This window comes from Nuphar pumila, chromosome 3 (assembly GCF_984573655.1).
Source record: "Nuphar pumila chromosome 3, dmNupPumi1.hap1.1, whole genome shotgun sequence".
Lineage (NCBI taxonomy): Eukaryota > Viridiplantae > Streptophyta > Magnoliopsida > Nymphaeales > Nymphaeaceae > Nuphar > Nuphar pumila.
The window spans coordinates 24760587-24787792 of record NC_143251.1 but is presented as its reverse complement, the minus strand read 5'-3'; the positions used below and the strand labels follow the sequence as shown (position 1 = coordinate 24787792).

General features: G+C 35.7%; 1 long non-coding RNA gene across 1 annotated transcript; it reads left to right on the top strand.

The window, feature by feature from the left end:
- Nucleotides 1-1733: 1733 nt before the first annotated feature.
- Nucleotides 1734-27143, top strand: LOC149842319 (uncharacterized). The gene is made up of 3 exons (XR_016431059.1): nucleotides 1734-1821; nucleotides 3254-3370; nucleotides 27027-27143. It is a non-coding gene; the product is annotated as an uncharacterized LOC149842319 (long non-coding RNA).
- Nucleotides 27144-27206: the final 63 nt, after the last annotated feature.

Here is a 27206-nt window from a genome sequence, read left to right as displayed (position 1 = left end):
TTATGCTTTCTCCTGCCCAGACCCACCCGTTCTTCTCCCCATTTGAAAACTCATCCCAAACCAAGTGTTTTGGGTCTTCAATAACTCTTCATCTTCAATGGCGGGAGGGAGGAGCGGAAGTTTACGATAAGCTGTTTGGACATCGGCACCCATGCTGGATGCAAAAATTACCTCATACCATCTATATAAAATCGTTCGTCCAAATCCTCTGTGCCACTATCGGCACCCTATGCTGATGATATGATTATTTTTGGGCGAGCAAACGTGCAACAAATGCTTAGATTCAAGCTTATTCTCCAGTTTTTTCTTTCTCCTTCTGGGCTTTCCCTAAATGATAGCAAATGCTCTATTACTATGTTCAATGTTCAGTATCCTATGCTTGCAGCGGGTCAACGGATTTTCAATTGTGCAATCTCTGAGTTGCCGATGACGTATTTGGGTCTGCCGTTACAAGTGAAGCGCCTATCTTCCGCTGCTTGGACTCCAACTATTCAAAAAGTGAAAAACAAGCTTTTTTCGTGGCAGGCGTCTTATCTCTCCATTGCTGGCCGTCTGACTTTAATCAGACATGTTCTTTCTTCTATCCCTGAATTCTTCATGTCAATGTTCGTGATGCCGGTGGGCGTGGAGAAGCAGATTTGTCGTTTAATGATGGATTTTCTTTGGTCTGGGTGTCAGCTTAAGAGTAAGCGCCATTTGGTTGGTTGGCGAACGTTGGTGTTACCTAAGCGTATGGCTGGCTTAGGTGTTTTTGCTCCAAGACAGAGGAGTATTGCTCTTGTGGCCAAGCAATGTTGGATGGCCCATCAACCTTGTTCTCCTTGTGCTCGTTTGCTTCATGCTAAATATGGTGCTCCTGATTTATCTAACTTTCGTCATGGAACCCGGGGGCTAGCGATCTCGCACTTGCGAAGCATGTGGCTGAGAGCCTTATCGTCCTTCAGAGATCAAATTGGGGATACAGGTAATTATGACCAGTGGTTGCATTGGGCTATTGCACCAAATGGTGCGTTCCACACCCATAAAGTGTATAGATCGTTGCTCCCCCCAGGGGCAGATTGGTTCCCTGAGTGTGCGTTATGGGGTAAGGGCCCTACCCCAAGATCTCAGGTCTTGGCTTGGTTAATTTTGCATGATAGGGTTCAGACTCACAGTTATTTAAAGAAATTGGGCTTTCAATTCCCAAGTTGGTGTGTGCTGTGTCAAGCTGCTGAAGAAACTACTTTTCATTTATTCTGGTCCTGCCCAATCTTCGTGGCCCTATTTAATAGCACGTGGAGATCTCCGAACGTAATTGTTAAAGAGGAGTCTTTTGAGCTTGATCTGCTCCTAGGCCCTATTGAAATTAGATGTTGCAAGCGGTGGAGACTGATCTGGAAGACATGGTTGCTTACTACTTGGTGGTTTGTTTGGATGGCACGCAATGATGCTACTTTCCGTCAAATTCCGGTCATCCTTAACAATCTTGTCCATAAAATCTTGGTTGATGTATACGCGATTCTACGTATGCATCTTAGAGACCTCTCCTTCCGTCTGAACAACGTTCACTCATCGGTGGTTCCTTCTTTTCCAGAGGATCCTGGTTGAGCTTGGCTTTGTTGTTTGTTGCTAGCTGGCTGTAGTTTCTTTTCCTTTTGCTTTTGTTTTTCTATATTTTAGTTTTGTTTTCTATTTTGTTGGGTTCAACATTTTGTTGATCTTCATGTGTGATAATGTTGATCCTCTTTCGGCACTATCGGCACCCTTGCTGGTTTCTCTCTCTCTCGCGCGCGCTCTCTGGGCGTGAGGATCAAGGAGAAAAGGAAGAAGCTTCAAACCGAGGTACGATCGGTTCTATTTTTCCCTTTTCTTAGCCTTCTAATCCAGAGATTGTGGATTTTCGTGTGTTTGATTATCATGAGGAAAGGCTTCCCATCGATCGTTTAGCGCTAGGGTTTCGATCTGGGGAGTTCTAGGGTTTGAAACTTTCTAACGAATCGAACATGCATTAGGGTTTGATTTTCTTTAACTTTCGTTCTTAATGTTTTTGGGTTGTGGGCTGTTTCCAAGATAGTTTGCATGTTTATCAGTGCGAGGAGTGTTTCTTCAGTGTGGTTGATGTATGTGGTGGTGTTCAGAACGGGTTATTTTTTGTTGGTAAAAATCATCAGCGAGTTCATGTGGATCACAATGTTGCCGAAATTCGGTTTCTACGTGGGGTTTGATTCTGAATTAGGGGTTATTAGCATTCGTCATATGTCGGGATTCTGCAATGGCTGGTCTGGAAACAGTAATCCTTCAGTTTGGGGTTTTGTTATTGACATTACGATGGTTGTTAGTTCTCACCGCAAGGTATCCAGAAAGGCACTTGGTTTGTAGTGATGTGCATTTCTAGAGGTATCCAAGTTTAAATCTTAGGAATAAACAGAAAAGCACTTGGTTGGTAGTGATGTGCGTTTCTTGACAAATTGAGAACTTAATCAGGTACTTGTGTCTCATTCTTTTGCATATCAGATTACTTAGAATTTTGACATTGCTTGGTAGTGGTGACAAGCATGCCAGCGAAAATATGTATGCTGTACTGGGGGTCTTTTTTAGGAAGTGTGAGACAATAAGCAACATTGGGAATGCAGTTCTCTATGAATGCATATGCACTGTTTCATCTATATATCCCGCTCCTAAATTACTAGATGCTGCAGCTGAAGCAACATCCAGATTTCTAAAGGTTTGTTCAATGCAGAATAAATTTTTGGTTTGCTTCCTAGGTACTTAAAGTACACTTAATATGTCAGATGGTTAAACAAACTTGGCCCTCTTGCTTGTAGAGATAATGAAGGCAAGATAGTGATCCTCATCCTGAATATGCTTTTCTGATGTGAACAGAGTGGATTGCAATCTCTTCTGAAAGATTACACTGTTGAACATGTTTACTGTGGATGTTGATATCGTTCTTCCTTTAGGTGTTTTATTTTATATATCTGAAAAATAAATAAATTTCCAGTATCCTAGTTTATTGTGATTAACTTATAATCCTGATTTTCATAAGTAGTATCCTTTTATGATCATTTGCCATTAATAATGTTCTCATCACTTTTACCCCTTTTATGGGGAGTTCTTTATAGCTGGAGAATGTGTTGTTTCCATTAAATACTGTTGTCATGTAGGCCAGTGAATCTTTATGTCAAGGTTATCTTCAACAGGATCCAGGTGGAGTCATGCACATTATGGGGGAGCCTAAGTTGCCTTCTGTTTTCATTTTCTGTTCAAATTTCAGGTTATCTGTTGGGTGCTTGAAGAATATGGAACAGCTGATGGGAAGTACACAGCTTCTTACATAACCGGAAAGTTGTGTGATGTGGCTGAGGCCCACTCAAGTGATGGCACTGTTAAGGTAATGCTGCATTTGAACCTTAAGATTGACCTATTTTTCCATTGTGTTTCTAAATAGATGCTTTGATATTTTTATTTCATAGTTCCTGGTCTTTCTTCTACTATTACTTTTTTATTCTAAACTGGGTTTTGAGCAAAAAAAAGCCACGTTTGGTGTGTTTAGGTGACACCAAAACCTGGTTCACTTAACTGGGCTTTTGCCGGAACCCTGTTAAGTGAAAAAATCCCTCCCTTGGTTTATCGGTGGAGGGCTTTTCCACCCCCCCCTCCCCACGTCACTGTTGTCTGGCCATTTTCGGCTCGTGGCAGGTCGGAAATGGCTTTCAAAAATGCCTTTTTTTCAATATCAAGGCAGGACCAGCCATTTGCCCGCCACCCACCAGACGAGAAATGACCAGCCATTTCATTTTTGTTGGCCCATGACCAGACCCACCTCGAGTTGGGTTCAGGTTGGGTTGGGTGGGTTTGACCTATGCCCGACCCAAACCCTTCTCATTTTAGAAGGCCAAGGGTAAGTTGGTCTTTTACTACAAAAACACTGCTTTAGAAGTCTTCTTAAGTAATGTGCCAAACACACCATTAATGTTTAAAAGTCCTTTCAAGTTACAGTTTTCAAACAACTTGTTTATTCTGCGGTTGCAGTTGAACTTCTAAACTGTGTCATCGTCAGAAGTGGCATCTACGAAAGTTCAAAATATGGAGCGCCAAACGCATCCAAACTATCTTTCCATTTAACAAGGGCATATAGCCTTAAACAAAAGTGAGTACCCCCACATGGCAAACCCAAAGTAACAGAATTACAGGGTGACTCGAGCAAAGACGCAGCCTAGACACACAAAGTAAGCACAGTAAACAAACTTGGTTACCCTGTCTTTCTTCTAACATAAGAAAGTCAGGATTGATATTCTGCTTCATCTACAAGTCAGAAGATGGCTAGTTTGAACAATTCCCAGTACATCCTAAAAAATTGCAGCACCGTGTATGTATTCCTACAAGAAACATTACCAAAGGGGGGCTCTGCTTGTCTGGTAGGAGCAGCTAGTGCATCTTGTGTGGGGATGTTGCAGGTTCAAAACCCCAATGGTATAGTTGTATAATTGGTAGGGGTCTGCCTAACCCCAGCTTGCCTTTCAAAAAAAAGAGAGTGGGTCTTAAGAAAATCATCAATACTAGCAAAACAATAGGGTACATACATTAACTTCCATTGAAGGGGACATCGCCATTCATTCACGAGAGCAATTTTTTTTGGGAACATATCTCTTCCTTCAATACTCTCAAGCCAGATCACTAAAAGCTAAAAAAATCAAAAGAGGATTCACAAGAAAATTAAAAGTAGGGTATGAAGACACTCTTTGCTTTCATTAATTCTCCAAAACTCTCATTATGTTTTCTTTGATACATACAACTCATATTTATACCGGTGGGTACCCCCGTTACCTTACCCAATTAAGTAAGTTATATGTTTAAAATACATGAGTCTGTATGCAGGGGCGAGCCAGGAATTTAAGCCAGGGTGGGCACAATTGCATAGTAAAAAACAAAAATTTAATTTTTATGACAATAAGCTATAATAGCAAGTGACACAAAAAATTCGATGTACTACATAGTGTCATATTAAAAAATATATATACACTAATAATGATTACTAATAAGTAACAAATATTTAATAAGTGAATAAGAACTGAATTAATTAAAATAAATACAAGCTAATTAAAACAAAAAAATACACGCTAATTAAAAGTGCATAAAATTATCATCTATGCTAATTGAAACAAAAAAAATCTAAATCCAACTCTCAATGCCAAATGCATATGGACATCAAATAATTTCATTACATCTTAATTGGTCTGTAAGTGCGGTGATCAACCATGAAGAATAGTGGCATAAAGCTATCTTACCGGCCTGGATTTTGGAAGTTCTTCATAATCACATCAAATGCATGTGTTCTCTTTTACCACCATGCTTTAATTTTCCAAATGTTCTATAACAGTAAATAAATCCAACTTTCTACACCCCCCATTATCCAAATTTAGATCTGGTGGACGGATTTAATGGGTAAACTGCTTGGATTGTTGTTATTTGGGGCTAAAACAAAGATAATCTCGCTTTCCCTCTCTTATGAGTAGAAATCAAAGTTGCATATGCTCAACTTGGACTCCGAACCAGATCAGGGCAAACTTGACCAAACATCATTTAACAAGTTCTATACTTAAAAATAAACGTTAACCAGGCTTTACTCTAAGACCAATCACATTCAACTAAGAAATCCATCCTCTCAAGACATGAGCCTTGAGCCCAAACAATGTTTTACATGGACATTTGTTTTGAAATAATTTATGTATAGCCCGAACAGCAGTCAATCGACAGAGGAGAGCAACCAAAGGAATGAAAGACCACTATGAACACAACCAGGCAAACAAGATCTTCATTGGGGAGCCTCAAATGCAACCCATATGCTACGCTTATATCCAATAACACACACACTCAAAGTAAAAATGGAGGACGAAAAAGCAAGAAAAAAGGCTAAGATTGATTCATACCAGGAAAAAACAGGTGCTACAAACACCACAAAGATTCATAAGACCCCACACAGATTCCAAGAAAGAAACTTATTCATCACCAATATTCTACTCTAGTAACAATGGAGAGGATCTCTGCTCCAATAAGCGAGAGTTAGGGAATTAGCCATTTAGGGTATGCGGGGTGGATTTGGGAATGAAAGGGGAGGGCCCGAGCGAGCCTTGGGTCAAGCACCAATGTTCACCCTGACCTGCGTCAGGGCACTGCCCACATTTCATGAGTCAAGGTGTGCACTACTCACCCTGACCCATATCCCCTTGGGTTATTTCTGTGGGTCAGGGTGGGCGGGCACCTGTCTACCCTCCCCTCCCCATAATGTGGCTCTGCCCTACATCCACTTTGCTTTTTGAATCACCTTTAAGCATAGTGACAAACGTTTTTATCTGCAATTTCTCGTTTTTCAAAAGTTTGCAAGAAATTGAAAAAAAATCATAAATCTCGCATTTTTTCGGCAAAATCTTGGCAATAAAAAAATAAATTAAAAATATATAATTTATTTTTTATAAGAAAATATTAATAAAAATTATTTAAAAATAAAAATGCATGATTTTTTGCGATAAATAGCCATCTAAAATGTAAATATCGCGTTTAAATCACGATATTTATGTTTTTTTCATAAATCTCGTGATATTTTGAAAATTTTACGAGAAATTGTTGTTTTAAACTTTCAGGCAATTTCTCGCGATATTTGTCACTATGCCTTCAAGCTCTTCCAAGGTTGTTAAATGCGATGAGGCGAAGCGAGGCGTAAGCCTCGAGGCGTTGAAGCGTAAGCTTCATGATCAGAATAATAAAATCTATAATATTAATAAAATAATGAATTAAGAAGTGAAAATGAGTTATGCATACACTTACAAAATGAGTATACATAATAGTTGCAACAGAGAGAGAGAGAGAGAGAGAGAGAGAGAGAGAGAGAGAGAGAGAGAGAGAGGTGTTGTGCTTTACTGTTTCAAGCAAACACAAATTGAAAAAATCTAAAGTAATTCATGTACACATGTTGTTGCAGGCCAATCTACAACCCAACTTAGGGATCACAAGCATATGTAGGAAAGATGTGCCAGCTACCTTTCAACAGTTCAAGAAAATTTTAGTATCTCCATCCTATGATAATGTACATACAACACCAACCACCAATTCATATAAGTGAAGTGTCCCTGTTTGAGAGTATCACCAACTATCACTAATAGTTTTATGTACATTAGTAATTGTCATATCCATAGGGAAGGCAATGGCATTTTCAGTTTAAGAGAATCTGCTTGAGATGCAGATCCCGTAGGTGGCCATACAGGTATAGCTCTTAGGTCCTATGCTACATACAATAACAATAAATGAGAAGTATTTATTAAACAAAAATGCAACATGCAGATGGCATGCCTAAACTGAACATTGCTTGCTGCATGAATAAGGTTTCCTTATTGCAGTTGTTTCAAGTGCCAAGTACCTCTGAAGGAACTATCAAAATGAGGTGAAGGGTTAGGTTTGGATAGTTTCAGCAGGCCTGGTTGGATGACTGAACCTCAAGTTTCAGCAGAATTGTTGCAGAAGTCCAATGATTAGAGATAGTAACAGACATGAGTATTATGTATCACATACACCTAGTCCATTAACTAAATGGGTCTAAAATTCAGTTGGCAAACAGTCTGGTCCTATATCTGCATAAACCTGATCCATTTAATAAATGAGACAAAACTTAGGCCCAGCCTACCACATGTAAATGCAGGGAGAAGGATGGAAGCTGGCATACAGGGACATATTGCTAGTCTGTCCCAGTATTGACTTCGTACTAAAATTGCCTAAGATTTTTGTATATCCTTGTCACCAACTCTAGATGTTAGGATGAAAGCTGTATAAAATGGACTAAGGATGGAAGTTGTATAGAATGAACTATGTCTACTGCTTGGCATATAGGATTTTCCAGGACCTTTTGCATCAAGAACACCTGGTTTTTGGTATAAATTATGTTTTTGCATTCTAAATATTATTTCAATAAGTATTTCTAAAGTGAAGAAGCAGTTTAGCAGAATATGGTATTTGTGTTCTTGGTGAACTATAAATTTTTATTTTGCTGAGTTTTATGAAAGTAAGCCTTATGAATATGTCAGCATGATTGTGCATATCTTATCTTTCTCAAAATCCATTATTCAAAAATTTTTACCTGTTAGAATTTTTAGATATTCTATCGTTATATTATTATTAAGAATCTGCACTTCAATTCTCTTTTGCAGACAGGCCCACTGATACAAACTTCTTCAAAACCAGGCCCATGGAGGAAGGTGAGCTTGTTTCCATTGCTGCCTTGTGCGAAAAGTATTTATTTATTGCTACAAAATTTTTATTACAATTTTGGCTTCTGACAATATTGTTTAGGTTATCTCAACTTTGTAGTTCAATGTTATTTGTTAGAGAATTTTTCAATCGCACACCTAAATTTTCTTATAGTTAACAAAAAAATTTCCAGAGTTATTTTCTGTTAGAGTTGCCATAACTATGCATTAGAATTACCTTTTCCCCTACTCCCTCTCTCTTAACGCCTGCCCACCACTCTCATCTTTTCTTTTCCTTTTCAGCTGCCACTGTCACCACCACCACCACCACCATTACCAGCCACCTCTTAATTTGTCTCTTGCTGCCACTGCAACCTTTGAAATGAAGTATGCGGAATTACAAGAACAAAGTGCAAAAACACAAAACAAGTCCAAGAGTGACAATTACAAAGGCACAATACTGTTAAAATATGTAATCTCATATCCATGGTCAAATACTGATTTTACTCTGAGAATTTGTCAAGATCTCATCTGCAACCAGAACTCATTAGAAAATTATCATTAAGATACGAGAAACAGAATCTGTATAAAAGTAAAGGCCATGATTGTCGTGTAACCTATCCATTTTCAAGATTAAAGCACCATCCTCAAGATTAAGTTAGACTAATAGTGCAAGATAAAACCAGTTATATCTACAATCATGAAAACATATTGAATACATGTGGGGCCATCTCCAAATTGACATGTTCTAAAAATACCTTCTATGCACAATTTTTTTCAACAAAATTGTCATAAGCCTTAAACAATATCAAATATTTTCAACAAAATTGTCTTCACTAGGACTAGATAGCTCATCTTCATTTGAATCATCCATATATGGGATAGTTTCTTCTTCATCTTCAATTTCTTCATTATTCGCTCTCTCATTTTCTGAATCTTCTACTTGTTTTCTTTTATCTTCATTCCAAAATATTAACAAAATTAATAATTAAATTTTAAAAAGTATAAGATTTATAAAATACAAGACATACCTTTATTAGCATGCATCTTTTTACGTTTCTTAGTTGAGCTTGGTGAAGTATTAAAAGGAGTAACATATATATCATCCAAATTAAAAGCTGGATCCAACCAAGAATCTTCTAATGCATCTTGTGGCAAAACTGGATCTTGTTTTTCTATAATCCACTCATCATCAGAATCAATATTTTCAAGACACAAAGGATCCTCAACTGTCTTCCTTCTTATATCTCTTTCTTTCAACTTCATATTGTACATGATAAACACCAAAGCATTGAGTTTTTCTTGCTCAAGGCGATTTCGCCTTTTTGTATGTACCTATAAATTAAAAATTTATATAATTACAAATTTGCAATATATTATGCAACAATGAATAATCAATAATATGAAAATATATATATTTACCAAAGAAAAAGTGCTCCAATTACGCTCACATCCTGATGCACTACATGTGAGATTCAACACTTGCATTGCAAAGTTTTTCAATTCTTTTGTTTCATCACCAAATGTATTCCACCAATGAGCTGAGAAAATAAAATAAAAAAGAATGTTAGTAAGAAAAAAATTAGATCAATTAGAATTGAAATTAAGACAATATAAAGAAAAATACATACCTGGATTTTTTCTCTTTCTTGTGTCAATTGCCTCTGGTCTACCAAACAAACCAATTGCACTGCTGAATGTAAGAGCAGTGATGCATTTGATTATCTCACCTCTTGTCAATAATATCCCAAATGTCTATATAGTTGCTCTTATCATTGCCTACATTATGAGCTATTTCTTCCTTTGCCTTTCTCATATCATTAAACAAAAATCCCATAACTGGTTTATCATCTGAATCAACCCTTCTCAATACTTTCACTAAAGGTAATGTGACTTTAATGATATAAACAATTGCTTTCCAAAAATTTCTATCTTCAGTGACAATGTATGTTACTTCTTTACCTTTTGGATTTTTGATATAATACTCACTATCTTGAAATTCTGGAGATAAGAACATATTCTTTAATGCATTTTTGTTTACACCAATACTTTGAAGAGTAAGATAAGAAGTTGCAAAACGAGTAATAGCTGGTCGTAAGAGCTCTTTACCATTTGTATATTTTCTCATCAAATTTAAAATCCATGCATGTCCATATATAAATGTAGTTACAATCTTTGCTTTTTCCAATACTTGTTTATGCAAATGTATCTTGCCAATGTCTTCAAGTATCAAATCTATACAATGTGTTGCACAAGGAGTCCAAAAAATATGTTGAAAAGCTTCAATATCTTTTAACTTCAAACCTGTAGCCTTGTAATTTGCTGCATTATCTGTAACTACTTGTACTACATTGTGTTCTCCGACTTCTTTAATAACTTCACTAAATAACTTTACCAAATTATCAGTTGTCTTTCTTATTCCACTAATATCACAAGACTTCAAAAAGACTGTACCTGAAGGATTGTTCAAAAAAAAATTAATCAAATTTCTACTTTTACCATCCGTCCAACCATCTGCCATTATAGTACAACCAGTTCTTGTCCATGTCTTTTTGTAGTCCTCCAACATAATTTGAGTTTTATCCACTTCATCTTTTAAAATCCAAGTTCTCATCTCATGATATTGGTGGTTTAAATCCTCGATCATAATTAGCAATAGCTTCACACATGGATTCAAAATATCGACTATTGCACAAATTAAATGATAACGCATTTGCAAAAAAGAATCGCCCAATAGCATAACATACTTCCTTTCTTTCTTCTCTTTTAAATGCATTATTTATCGTTGTCTGACGAGCTTCTGAACTCACAAATTGATCCATAGGGCCTCTTGTTTGTGAACTTGCAACTCTACTAGTAGTTGGAGAAGAAAGTGCATCACTCATCAGTCCTTGAGTAAAGCTTTCATTCATACCACTTTGTAATATATTTTTTTCTTTTTGTTTTTCTTCTTTCTTCTTTTGCAAGTATTTTGCGAAAAATTGTGTCACCTCATTTGGTGCATGATCACATGGTTTAGCACCCTTGTGACTTCCAGCTAGATGCTCTTTTATTCTTGCTACACCACTTTTATAAACTACCTTACAATACATACATACCAAATTTCCTCTTTTTTCCTTATCATTCAAATCTTCTTCAAAACAATGCTTCCAAGCTGGATCTATCCTTTTCATTTTTTTTAAGATAAACAACCACCTGCACAAATTTAGATTTTTTTTAAAACAATACAATCCATAATCAAGAAAACATATATTTAAAAGCATCTCTTTATTTTGCAATACAATCTCTTTATTAATATTTGATGCATTTTTATATGCCTCATCGACCACTCTCTTTGAGGTATGTTATTTACTCATTCTACAGAATTGGAAGATCAAACAGAAACATATAGCATATTTAGATTTAATTAATTCTTATGCACATTTCAGTTCAAACTCCTACCATAAGCAAAAATACTTGACATATCGAGATTTCATAATCTAATCCCCAAATACTGAGATCTGTACAATGTAGTGATCTACATATGTCCAACTTTTCAAGCTGCTGGAGGTGGACTTTCTAAATCAGCCACTAAAAGCATCCAAGGCTGGTACTACTTTTACAAAAAAAAATCACAAACTTAAATACCCAAAAATTCAAGACCATGTTAATTCTAACCAAAGGCAAGTTTTTATTCTGACGCCAATCGATAAAATAACCAGTCAAAGGGATTCATAGACTCACAGTAACATTAGCATTTGCATCTCCTTGTTTGGTTATGTAAGCAGTTCCAGCTAAACACATCTATGAAGTTAGATTGTGTCAAAACAACTCGCAAAGTGAGATTCAAACTAGATTGCCGGTACAATCTTTTGTACCAAATCTTAACCCATTAATGAATAAAGGTTGTCACTGCAACAATTATTTTTGTTTTTTTAATTAATTATTAACTTTAAAAATGTAAATGACCTTGCTCAGGGTACAAGTGGCACCGATAAACAGACCAAGTTCATGAAACTGGTAGAGACAATGAATACGGTCGTCGTTCATTCTATGCCAAATGTTACCTAAGAGAATGCAGGTTGGTTTGGTTTGAAGAGTAGTTCAATAAAGGTAAAATGGATCATGTTCGAGCATGAAAGCAAGAAATCTAGTAGCCATCCAATAACGTCCATTCCTTTTTCTTTTAGAATAGTGGAGGATCAATCCATATCAATAAACATTCATTAGCATCCAGATCTTTTCCTTTAGGAAAAACAGGGAATCAACATCCACATCAATGTGCTTAAAGGCAAATTCATGGTCAGTCTGTTCATAACCCAACAACCATTCACGACTACCTATGGATAATCCTAGATAGGTTCTAGGCAGAAGATTGTAATGAACTGATTGTAGATTGTAGATTGTAGATTGTAGATTGAAATAGAAAGCATTACCTTGACCATACTGGGATCCAACCAAGTTAATGTCCTAGTCTATTTGTATCAAGTAATATACTAGCCATCTCCAATATGCTTATGATCATCCCTCCAGAGCTATAAACAAGTGTTCTTTCATCTGTAACTTGGAGTTCAAGAAAGAAGCAAACCGATTTCCTTTGCAGAAAAGCAAGCCCCCCAATTTCTGTTATTCTTTGTAAAGGAATGAGATGAAGAAGAATCTCTTTAAAAGGTTTAACTAATAAAAAAATTCATCATCTTATGATATCTTATCATCCCCATCATCAGAACAATTCATCAAAACCAAAGAATGAAGGCATGCATATTCTTGTATATTTGTAAGTTACATTTTAAAATAGACAAATGCATATAAGCAGAAGCAGAAAAAGAAATACAGATTACAGAGAAAGAGGCGGCGTGTGTTGATCCAAACACGAGGAAGGAGGCAGCGTCGACTCCCCTGAGAGGCGTGGATGCAAGGTAGTCGGCGCTGGGAGCGAGAGACGAGGAGAGGAGAGGAGGAGGGAGGTGCAGGCTGACAAAGCTCTCCCTCCCCTCTGCGATTTTTAAAGAGGGTTGGGGGAGGCACGAAAAGGGAAATGAGGGGATGCGGCGAGGGGGGGGGGAGGGGATGAAGGTTTAAAACTTTAAAAGAAACCCTTTCGTGTTTTAATTTTTGGGGGTTGTACATGAGGCGTACGCCTTATAATCGAAGCGGGACTCGAAGCGAGGCGCGCGCTTCACTCATGTGAAGCGTGCGCTTCGAACCCACAAACGCTTCAATACAGTGCTTCAGTATTTTTATTGTGCGCTTCGCCTCTAAGGCGTACGCCTCAGGTACTGAGGCTTACGCCTCTCACAACACTGAGCTCTTCTTAGATACGGAGATATGTCCTGATCAAACTATGCCATATATAATATGTACAACTTTGACTTGACCATTTGACCCACTAAATCAGCTCAGGCAAAAAATGGTGATAAACAATCTTTAGTAGTTTCAATTGTAGCCTTCAAAATAAGCTTTCCAACGATTCAAGAATCGTCCAACTCTGATATCGGATGACAAAGTAGCCTTTTAAAGTGCATGTGTCGATTTGCTCTCCTTATGGACTCAAATGATGATCAGATTGATCCGGATTTCCCTAGATTCACCTGAATCGCAAACAATTATTTTCGTCAAAGTGGAGGATCATAATTTGGTTGAAGTTTCATATAGTTAGTCAAGTATCTATCAATTTTAAAATAAACCAGCTATTTAGCTGAAAACTATTAGAACCTGTTAATTTGGATGAAGGTCATGCAGTTTGAAACTCATCTAAAGTCATAACAAAGAGGAATGTAACCCATAAATATAAGGAAAAAGAAATCAAAACACACTCACACACGTATATATAAATTTGAGAGTAAGTGCTAACAAAATTTAGGTGACTACATCCACCGAATGGGTGTTTTTATGGTGTTTTTAGCAAAACTGAACTGTGTGTTTAGCATGGTCGATTTGCTAGGAAACAAGACTTAATCCTGTTTTTCTATAAAAAAAACAGGATTTTTTAAACCTTGAATATTTATGTAACTTTTAAACTGTTAATTTCCAAACCTTATAACAACCTATCCATTGATTTCCAAACCTTATAAGAACCTACCCAAGAGTTGATTAGTATAAAATTAAGCATGTAGAACACATCTATACTGTAAGATTTGAAAAAAAATAAAAAATAATAAAAACTCAAAATCCCCTATGATAGTTGTTGGTACCAATTGGTGTAAGCAGCTACACCCTACTCTCTCTCTCTCTCTCTCTCTCTCTCTCTCTCTCTCTCTCTCTCTCTCTATATATATATATATATATATATATATATATATATATATATATATATATATAATGACAAGCGTCCGATACAAAGCAAAGCATCAACTATGAAAAAACGAATTGATTGACTATTGAGTGCAACCCGGTAACTAGATAGACTATGGATAGTTTAGGTGTGCTTAAAGTCTTATATAACTCATGCCGATGTTGCCACCAAAAAACATTTGACTTTGACTGTGAAAAGCTCCTAAGTAGGCACACAGTAATTTAGAGTAGAAGGAGCTCGAAGTTGGATATATATATGGTGATTGGGTACCATGATATTATACGGTGGTGCACACTATCTCAAAATTCATGAAAATAAGGGCAGTTTAGAAATGGTATAAAATATCATATTTCAATCAACTTTAACACTTAAAAATAATGAATAGACAAAAATTAGATTTTGCATTTGGAGGTTAAATCTATGTAAATCAAGTATGCACCACCATAGAATATATATATATATATATATATATATATATATATATATATATATATATATATTGACTACTAATGCAGGCACGAAACTAATGAGATAGAAATCATAGGTGCAAGTTGTAACGACTCAATCTAACCACACATGTGTTCACCATGGTTTGTTTGCTAAGGATCAAGTCTTGGATTGTATTTTTCTAATGTAAAAATGTGATCTTTTGAGTTATGAAATTTTTACACTCATTTTTGGACTCCTTTAAAAATCTAATTACTTATCATAATCATGTGATTCAAAGCAAGTTTCCTACTAAAGAAACCATGTATATCTCATTAGTAACATTTGATCTACAAAAAATCAAAAGAAATTGAAGAAAAAAGTGATTTCTACTCATTAGTTTCATACCTTCATTAGTAGCCGATATATATATATATATATATATATATATATATATGTGTGTGTGTGTGTGTGTGTGTGTGTGTGTGTGTGTATGTGTGTGTGAGAGAGAGAGAGAAAGAGAACTGAATATATTAGGCTCACTTTTCTCATTGTGCCCTGTTAGGCCCCATAGTTTGAAGTGTTTTATGATAGATCTGAACCGTTAGATGTGTTTAGCATGCTTGATTTAGTGAGAATCAACTATTGGATCATGTTTTTTTGACAAAAAATGTATTTTTATGAGCTGGGAAAAATTGATGCCTTCATAGCCATTGATTTTGGATACACATGTCAGATGCTGGTGATCCAAAAGTTGGTTCCCACTAAACAAAACCTATAGATCATATCTATGGTGTTAGATATGAGAAAAAATACCAAAAACTACGAATTTTGAATGAGCGTAACAGGGCAGAATGAGCATCGTACCAATGTGATCTAGATGCTGGGTTTTTAATGGGCCTATCATATGTGTGTATGTGTGTGTGTAAACTGTAGTATAAACTGAGATTTTTTTAAGGTTTTTATTTCTTTTTCTTAAATTTCACTGTATGGATGTGATCTAGATACTTGGTTTTATGGAAACAGACTCTTGGATCATCGGATGCATAAGAAGGATCTTTAAGGCTTGAAAATCAACGAAGAAGGATCTTTAAGGCTTGAAAATCAACGACTTAGAATATTCAAGCATCCAAAAACCATATTTTTTTATAAAAAATAAGTGATCCAATATTCGATTCCTAGCAAATGGACCATGATGAAAGCATCTATAGGGTTTGATTTGCAAAAAAAAAGTATCTAAAATGCTTAGTTCACACTCCAATTCACATATTTTCAGTTAACATATTCTAGTTATACACACACACACACACACACACACACACACACACACACACACACATGGAAGGGCGTAACAGTGAATGTCCTTCCATTGAAAGAGGGTCAGATGCATGAGGCCCGCCTGATTCCTTTTTTTGTGATTTTTGGGCTTTAGCGACAGTCGCAACCACCGCTAGAGCATCATTTGACACACAAAACTGCTGATCTGCGTGGGATCAATGGCAGAAATGGGTCCATTAACAGTGGACACTTTACACCTCTCTCTCTCTCTCTCTCTCTCTCTCTCTCTCTCTCTCTCTCTCTCTCTCTCTCTCTATATATATATATATATATATATATATATATATATATATATATATATATTGGCTATTAATGAGCTAGAAAATATAGGTGCAAGTTGTATCGACCCAATCTAACCACATAGATGTGTTCAGCATGGTTTGTTTGCTAAGGATCTAGCCTTGGATCATGCTTTTATGATGTAAAAATGTGAGCTCTTGAATTATAAAATTTTGGCACATTGTGGACCGGTGATTTTTAATCCCTTTAAAAACCTAATTACTTGTCATAATCACATCACATGATTCAAAACAAGTTTCCTACTAAACAAATCATGTAGATCACATATGTAACAGTTGATCTACAAAAAATAAAAATAAAAAATTGAAGAAAAGAGTGATTTCTACTCATTAGTTTTGGTACTTTCATTAGTAACCAATATTAACTCTTGCTTCTATAGATCTAGCCACCAAATGATAAATCTAATCATATAGATGTGTTCAACATGGTTTATTTATTATGTTAGAAGGTTTTGTCATGTTTAATACATCATAAAATCCCGTGTGAAAATCCAAAGCTCACAATTCATGAAAAAATGGTGGTTTAGAAATGATATAAAACATCATATTTTCATAACTTTAACACAAAAATAATAAATAAAACATGTTCAACATAATCCAAAAACAAAATTTAACCATTGGATCATGTTTAGCATACTTTATTTATTATTTTCATGTGTTAAAGTTGACTCAAAATTGATGTTTTATACCATTTTTAAACTACCCTTATTTTCATGAATTGTAGTGTATTAGACATGAAAAAATCTTATAATATGGTAAATAAACCATGCTAAATACATTTGTACAGTTAGATTTACTATTTGGTGGATATAACTATACAAACAAGTGTACCATCTTATACTATCATGGTACAGAACCATACTCTCTCTCTCTATATATATATATAGAGAGAGAGAGAGCATGTCTTCTCGCATGCATTGTCTGATAATGCATGCGCATAAATGCTTGAATGCAGTTGATATAATGTGCACTTATCTCTTAATTAATGCACGTTTTTCAAAGACCTTAAGTATTACAAAATCCAACGCTCCATATCATGTTATTTCCAATTCACACAAGTTGGTCATAATGCACAAAAGGGAGTTAAGACCAACTACTATAGAAATGTGTCAATTATGCAGGAGTGCTTATTGTCCTGATTGATGTCATTCATCCATGTAATGAACAGCATCCAAAATACCATGGATGGTCTCTATCTCTTAGATGGGCCACATTTTTTTCAGAGTCGTTGATGCCTTACATGAACGACATCTAGAGTTTGCAAAATACACGCTGAGAACATAGGTTCATCCATGGCATTCTGGATGTTATTCATCAGCAATCCGTCATAACCCACTCTGACCTTATGTGCACTCGTTATACAGCAAGGTTGAAGCCAGGAATCTAAACTAGGGTGGGCACAAACGCATAGTAAAAAAATAATAATAAATAATAAACTATACTGACAAAAACATTAATTACTAATAAACTATAATAACAATATGTTTTGAAAAAAAAAAACAAATAATTATTTTAAAGCTTACCTTCATAAAATCAAATATCTTGTAACACCTCAATCTGGGACCTCAAAAGTCTAAGTTTGGTTGGTATTACTTCCTAGAGACAAAGCATACATAGTTTACACCTAGAAAACATGACTTAAATTCATTTTTTTGACAAAGTTCATCATTCATAACATATGAAAATAATAATTACATGAGTGTTTAATGACAAAACATAAAACTAACAAGTACATTGTTGCACAGTCGGAGTAGCTTATTATATCTTACTTGCGCTAGTGTGCCTGAAACCTATATTTGTAATTATATAAGAGGTGAGTCTACAACTCAGTAAAGAATATTTATAAATAATAAATGATTTTAACTTACAATTATAGTGAGCTCTAAGCTCTTAATCTGAGTTTAGTTTTTGACACACCATACAAGGTTTGTATGGTTTACATTCTCCTCTTAACTCTCTCAATCTAACACTCACCCACAACAGATTATAACACTAGGTCGGCTATATTGGTCATAGTCATTTATGGACGTAACAACCTGCGTAGAACACCAAAATTCTACATTGTTGGTCAAACTATGAATCATACATTCTCAGTTATCCTCGGATCATCAAGCACTGCAGTGAAACAACAAGAGAGATTCCTCTGGTAGCTAGCTGGGAGGTCAGGCTCAAACTTGACATGGTTCATGCTACATTCTAACTATAAAGACTTTCAACCATCAATGGTTGTCTAGAGTCCGAGATATTATGCAAATATAAAACCCTAAGTCATATCTTAAGTTCATTACATTGAACCTTAGTCTCAAGCTCGTGTTTTACCCGTTCTTCCATGAGTACCATAATAAAATAATCACAACGAATCTCATTCTCAATTTCAAAATAGCATTAGGGTTCACACTTTGTATCATTACTAAGCATGCAACGAGGTAGAGTCTCTACATCATTAAATTACCGATGACCTACTTTTCATGGTGATTGCACTCTGGCCACGAACCAAGTAACCATTTTCACAGGGCGCCACTTTTGGGATTTAAGGGGTTAAGCATGTTAATCTCAATATAAATTCAAATGATATAACCAGATTCAAGAGACTCAAGGCTAATCACAATCTCATCACCATACATGTTATTCAAAGATTATAACATAAATATGTTATCGTAAAACAATCTCTTTCTAATATGCATGGTGTATCACGATTGGTGTGTGCATATAGTCATCTCATTGCAATTAACTCATGCATGATCATTCTATGCATATCATGCTCACACTCAAGAGTTACATTTCTAAACATGTTAATATACAACAACAATCATAACATGCAACGCAATATGATTTATTCATACTATGATTACTTATAATATCTCTTACTTCGAATACAAATGTTATACTATGGTCGTAATAGAGTTTCAAGTGGATATCATCACACAAGCATGTTCATATTAATACACATACCTTCTTTATATTTTAATAAGATTACCAAAATACCCTTCGCAAGTTTACTCATCAAACATTTATTTGTGTGCCTCTGATTTGACCATAACCATAAGATAAAAATATTTTCCTCTACGATACGAGTTCAACGCACTAAACTTCACTCAATTATGAGTTTAGAGTGCAAAGTTATGCTCATTTTACTTAATCAGATATTGGATACACACAAGGCTTCATTTCAATTCTTATGATTTGACTTGAGTCATCATAGGTCAAAAACAAGTTCGGTATGAGTTTAGAGTACTAGATTTACTGAACCTAGTTTTGATCTAACTTAGTTTGGTTTGAAACTTAATTGAATTCTCAAAATTCATAATAAATTACTTAATCAAAATCGTTGGACTGAATCCAGACCTAATTTTGATCTGGATCCAAAAATGATACATCCAACTATGGGTTAGATCCAGAACTAGCTACATATTGGATCCAGAACTTATTCGAATAGCCTCGAACTGGATCAAGATCTAATTCTGACATGGATCCAATATTGTTTCATCTACTCCATACTAGATCCAGACCCAATTTTTGTCTGAATCCGGTTCAACTTAGATCGGTCTAGTTTGACTGGATCGAATTGGACCCAGATCTGGTCTGGTCTAGATTAAATCAGATCCAAACAAGGAATTGAGACCCTGTCAGACCTGACTTGGTCAGAATCGGTTTGGTCAACCGAGTCGAGTTCAAAACAGTTAACCAGACTCGGTCTGGACTGAACCAGACCGAGTTGGTCTTGGTCAAACCCGGCCCTGTCTAGGTTCACACCCAGACTCGTTCGGTACGACCAAGTCGGTCTGATTCGATATGATCGAGTCGGTCCGATTCGATTGACTGGTTTTTTTTACTTGGTTCAATCTAGGTCGCACCCAGACCGGCCCAGGACTCGGCAGGGCTGGGTATAAGGCAGAAGAGACACAACCCCTTCCCGACCTCCCTCCCCCTCTACTGCCATGACTGTCGGTTTTTGTTGTCTTTTTTTTTCCTGCAACCTACCAGCAGCCATGGTTGTCGGCCTTCTAAAAGAAAAAGGAACAAGATGGGAAGGGCAAATAAGGAGAAAGGGTATACATGAGAGTGTCTCCTGTCGGCAACGTGTTCCGATAACCCCCCCCCCCTCCCCTCTCTCTCTCTCTCTCTCTCTATATATATATATATATATATATTTTTTTTTTTTTTTGAAATCTCTTTGTGTGTCGAGTGGGTAGGGAGGCTCACCGTGGGGGCTCTTTATAGAGCCCTCACGGTGGGTGAGGATAAATCTCACTCTATCGAGCGATCATGGGGGCGAGGTTTATCCTTACACCCCCCCCCCCTACGACGAGAAAGGGGCGAAGGCAGTTTCGTAATTGGGAGAACCATCTTTCCCTATTCTCGTATTAGTTTTTTTTTTCATTTCTTACTCGACATTGTCGGGTGGTTTTACTTGTCTACATTGCAAAAATAATTGGATGGTCAATCTACCTCCATAAAAATATAGCTATATACTAAAAGAAATTATACAGAAAAAACTAAAATCCTAGTAGAAATCAAGCATAAAATGATGATAATTGCTAATTAAAAAGAAAAAATAGATAACCCTTAAAACCCTAATTAGACATTCATATTATTTAAACAGCGTAAATCAAAAACCTAAATCCTAGCAAAAATTCTATTGATCAAAAAATTACTAATATTCTAACCAAAATAAAGCATTCATTATTCATAAATTTATGCCTAATGGTAATTGAAAAAAACACAGAAAACCCCTAAAATCATAACTAAACATTTATGTTATTTTAAAAGAACCAAATCAAAATCACAAACCCTAACAAACATCATTCATAGATATGTTAATTGAAAAAAATAACTAAAAATCTAATTAAAATAAACATGTATTCATGGTACAATGTTTAATAAAAACTGAAATATATCTTGAAAGTCTAATTAAATAATCATGAAACTTGAAAAACCAAAATCAAAAACTTAAATCCTGGCAAAAGTAAAAAAAAAATAAAAGGTTTGATATATATATAGAGAGAGAGAGAGAGGTGGGTGAGTGGGTTGGGGGAGGGCACAACATTTGGATCAGGGTGGACACTACCCACCCTGACCCAAATCCCCTTATTGGGTATTTCCAGGTCAGGGTGGACACTTACCTGTGTTGGCCGTCAGGTGGTAACCACCCTACTCCAGGAAGAACATAAACATCTCTCTCTCACAGCGTGACTCTGTAGCATAAGCATTGACTAAGGGATGTTTATTTCATTTTCATGTAAAAGAAAGGCTTTACATAGGAATGATCATGGATTTCTACAAAAACCTGCCACAGATTTGGAAGTGACAAAGCAATAGCGCAAGTGTAGGAAAGAAATTTTTTTTAATTTTTCCATCCATCCCAAACAAGAGAAAATTTTTGAAAAGAAAATATTTTAAAAATCTGATTTTTTATAAGAAAAATTCTCCACCGGAGGACTTTTTTTATATCAAAATCTTTCTGGGTTAGGCAAAGCCCTCATTCTCTTCTTACCAGTGTTATTAAAAACGCGCCTCAAGGCGCAAAAAGCGTGCCTCGCCTCAAGGCGAGGGCCTTTGTGCCTTGAGGCGCAGGCTTGGAACGCAATACCCTTGAGGCGTGCGCCTCATAGGCCTTGAGGCGCACGCCTTGAGGTGAGGCGCGCCTCGGACTGAGGCATACACACCTCAATTTATTTGGTCAAATGAGGGTCAAAACCCTCATTCGACCAAAAAATTAGGGCTTAAAGAAAGCCCTACGACCCCTTTATGTGTTTTTATTTTTTTTCTCACCCCTATCTCTGTTTTTTTATCACAACCTTCTCTCCCTCACGGCTCACAACATTCTCTCTCGCATGGTGGAGCCCCGAAACAGGTATGGATTTTTTTTTTGCTCTCTCGTTCTCCTATTCTTCTTCTTGTCTCTTCTCTCGTCTCTCGCGTGATACAAAAAAATGCACAGATTTTGTCTCTCTTTTTGCCGTAGTTCATGCACATAAAATGCATTCAACTATTGTAATTTATTCTTTTTGTTTTCACTTAATGTGTTCTGCGTTTTCAATACACCTCTGAATGTGCTCTGCGTTTTCAAGATGCTTCCGAGTATGCTTTGCGTTTTCAATACACATCCAAAGGTGTTCTGCGTTTTCAATACACCTCTGAATGTGCTCGGCATTCTCAATATGCATCTGAAAATAAAAGAAAAACAAAAGATTAGTGCACTTTGCTATGAGGCGTGATTTTATTTATTTTTGTCAGGATGATTCTGTGCCAAATACATTTCGTCGTGTATCTGCTAGGGGTCCTGCATTTTCTTTTATGTACAGAAACATGGTGTTACATTAAAAAATGTCTGTGTTTTATGTTTCATTAGATGGTTAATTTTTTTGTATGTTAATGGATACGATCACTGCAGCTGCGTGTTTTTGCTTTTGCTGGAAATCTGCAAATACACCTGATATGCATTTCCAGCATTGGGGAAAATTTTGATACGCGTGTTTGACAGTGAAAAAGATATAATATGTTGAAATCGCGGTATCTACGTGTTTTTGTTTTTAATGAAAATCTGCAAATACACCTGATATGAAAATCTGCAAATTTGAGATTTTTTTATTTTTTGTTGGTTGTTGCTTCATCAATAAAGCATTTCTTATTTATTTATAATTTTAGATAATTTTTATAGTTTTTTTTAAGTTTTAATAAACAAATTTTTTTTGAGGCTTACGCTTTGCGCCTCGAGGCTTACGCCTCGCCTCAGATTTTGGTGGAGAGCCTCGCTACGCCTCAACGCTTTTCACAACACTGTTTCTTACAGTGAGACTCGCAACCATCCTTCACCTTCGTTTCCAGATCTCTCTCTCTCTCGCTCTCTCATGGGTATGGTCAATCCACTTCTCTTTCTTGTTTCTCTTCAAAAGAGATTGAAAAAGAGGGAAACGACACCCTACCCACCACCACAAGCACCACCATTCTCCACCATTTTTTGCTCACCATCACATGGAGTGATCAAGGAACCACACCCTGACCAAAACGGAAGCAGATTAAGTCATGCTGAACATGAGCGGTTTTGCTCATGCTGACATCCTGGCCGTCTATTTGCATTTTGGATGAATGCCACGTGGTTTTGTTGACTTTTTAGCTTTTTAAAATGCAAATCGAACGGCCACAATGTCAGCATGAGCAAAAACTCTCATGTTCAGCATGACCTGATCTGCTTCCGACCAAAACCGTTTATACTCATCCCCCATATCAACAAATACTTTATACTCACCCCCCCCCCCCTCCCCCCACACACACCACCACCACCACCTACACAAGAGAACATCGTTCTGTTTGGCTGCAAGACATTCTGTTGAGTTTCCAAGATTTTTTTTGGAGGGTGAAATTTGAAAAAAAAATGCAGAATGCATGGCATTCATACCAGTTATGAGAGCCTCAGCTTGCACTGACCATTCTTTGATATAGAAGGGACTAATGTAGTGGATGGTACAATGTCACTGTTGAGAGCCTCATTTATTTGACTGGTAGATCATATATCTCTATGTTATGGAGATAAAATGTCATGCTTTTTTCTTAGAAAAGGAAGCAAATAGATTTTTCTTTGATATAAATAGATTAACTTGGGTTTTGTATCCAATTTTTTGTTTTGCAGCATTTACTTCTTGAATTGTGTATAATTGGTTTGCCATTGTTGTAACTATCATCAACATCTCTCACTTATTTTTTTCTGGTGTTTTCCTTGCCATAAACAAGAGACAAAACTGATTTAGTTTATGTTTAAAGGGTTTTAAGTGAAGCAACTAAGAATCTTTTTGAATGGACCAACTACTTAGTTGGACTAGATTCCCACATAAATCGTATGATGAAAGTTGTTTGATCTCCAAGCCTATGGTGTTTGAATGGTTGGTAGCTATGGCACTAAAGGAATAGGGAAGACCACTCTTGCCAAAGCCATTTACAACAGATTATCCATGGAATTTGAAACTAGTTGCTTTATTTCAAACATCAGAGAAGTATAAAAAAATTTAATGGTCTTGTTTCCCTGCAAAATCAGCTTATCCGTAAAGCATTGAATGATAACTGGTGAAGGGAAGATGAAAAATTTGTTGCTCAAAGAAGGGGGAAGTTGAAGACATCTAAGAACTCGTGTGATTCAGTTCAGTTTCTTGGATTAACATGGTCTGCCCCTTCCTAAATTATGGTTCTAAGTTTTTACTGTATTAATATTACCTTAGGAGAGAAAAAAAGCTTCCATATTGATGTGTTTGTCATGAAATGTGCACTTGGTAGGACTTATTGTATCTGTGCTTAGCATCATATGATACCTTAGATGCTTCTTGGGTTTTTAACTTTTTATCTAGTTTTTATTGAAAATGTGCCTATGAAATGTATGTTTATGCTTTGGTATGATCATTGTTGTATGATTATTCATATATTTGCACATTATAAATGTGAAAACAGGGATTGATGAAGATGTATTTGACATTTATGAGAACATACTAGAGACATAAGAAGAGTTTCAACGTGTATGATAATGTTCTTATTCAAGCAATGAAATAGTTAATGGAAGTAAGACATCCAATGGATTCACAAGTGAGTGATATGCTGATATGGAGAACCAATGCATAGCAATTTTTTGTCTCAAGTACAACAAAGATACTTTGAAGGCCAAATACAAGATTATGCATAGTGGTGTGGGTATAAACCTTGATACAAAGCAAATTGAAGTTACTAATGATGTATGGACTGAATATGTGATGGTAAGCAATGAAAAATAATTTATTTTTGGCTTTCTATTATGTTTTAATTTATAGTTTAGTTGACTAATAGATTGTTGTACTTACATATAAGCATACCCCAAGAATAAGAAGTTTAGGTGTGCATCATGTGCTGGCTATGAAGATTTAGCTCTTTGTTAGCTCTTTGTTTTGGTACCTCTTCTGCGATAAGGTCCCAATATTTTACAGTGCATGCTCATAAAGTCTCACCAACATCCAATCCAATGAGAGAGAAAGTAAAACAAGATATTCTTATCATATTTGACCATGATGACCTTGTTTTCTTATCTTCTAGGGCAACAACCCAGGGTAATATACCATCTAATTTTGAGATTCTTGAGAGAAATGTGAGGGTTTAGAGACAAAAGAGAAAAAAAATCTAAAGATTTCATTATAGATGCAGTCAACAATATTGGTAAAGTTGTGCGAGAGTTGATTAGAGAGTAGAGGACATCAAAGAAAGAAAAATGCATTGAAATTTTGGAAACTATGAGTTTTAAACAATGAAATTGTTTGAAAGGCAATAAGATTGTTTAAAAATGAAAGGAAGGCTCATGTTTTTCTTGCTATGAAGAGCCCAGGTTCGAGTTAGACAAGTGAACCCATTGTTTGAATGATTTAGAAGATATTTTTCCTCATTTTGTACCTAGCCATGAGGATCAAAGAACTTGTCTTTCAATTTTCTCTTTTTTTTATATTAGCTAGAGTGACGATGAAAAATATTATCATATATTTTGTGTGATGAAAGGCACCTCCCCTCATTTTGTACCTAGCTTTAAGGATTAAAAAACTTGTGTCTTAAGTTGTTCATTTTTTTTTGGAATTTTGGCAAGGGGTGGAGATGAAAAACATTTATCATATTTTTTTTATGTGCCTAAGTTTTTGATAGCTTATATTATGTGTATGCCATAGTTAACGCAATACAATTTATACATGTTTTCTTTGCTAATAAGATGTTTGTATATACTCTTTAAAATATATGTATATATTCTTTTGGTTGCAATGTTTGGTTTGATTAATATTATAAGCTTTGTCATGAGAACTTGATTTATTTTATATTTGATGAATAATTATGTTTTCTCTCACTAGAAAAAAAAGTCATGAAGATGATGACGTTTTTCTTGTATCGTTATTATGGATTATCGTACTTCTCTTTGTGAGCTACTACAAAAAAAATTATATTGTTCATGATTCGGTTCATAAGTTAGTGGATGTTGTGCGGGACTTGTTATATAAAAATCATCGAAATTACTTTGATTTACTAAACATGAAGCCTAAGACATTTAAAAAATTATGTAATATATTGAGAACAAAGAGTTTGTTACGTGATCCATGTAATGATCAAAGAACAAGTTATCATTTTCTTGTTAACATTGAGATATAATCAATGTAATCAAGTTGTTCAATATGTATTTCAGCTTTCTGGTGAAACTATTAATAGATATTTTAGTGAAGTATTAGATGCAATTTATGCACTTGGACCAGAGTATATTCAAATGTCTAGCAGTAGAATTTCACCAAAGATAAGTGACGACCCTCAGTTAAACAAAATTTTTGTGTAATTAATAATAATTATAGGTATAAAATAATATGTTTTGTTTTGCATAATTACATTGCTACCATTGACGAAACTTATGTACTTGTATGTGTACCAATAAAAGAAGAACACGATTTTATAATAGAAAGAACCAACTCTCACAAAATGTGATGGTTGCAGTAAGCTTTGATCTAAAGTTTCACCATGTATTGACCGAATGAGAGGGTTCAGCATCAGATTCAAGAATTTTGTATTATGCACCTGATAGAAGAGATGACCCACTTCAATTACCTCAAGGTATATATTAAAATCTAAAAAATGTACTTTTATATGTTCTCCTTGGTACATTGACATATTCAT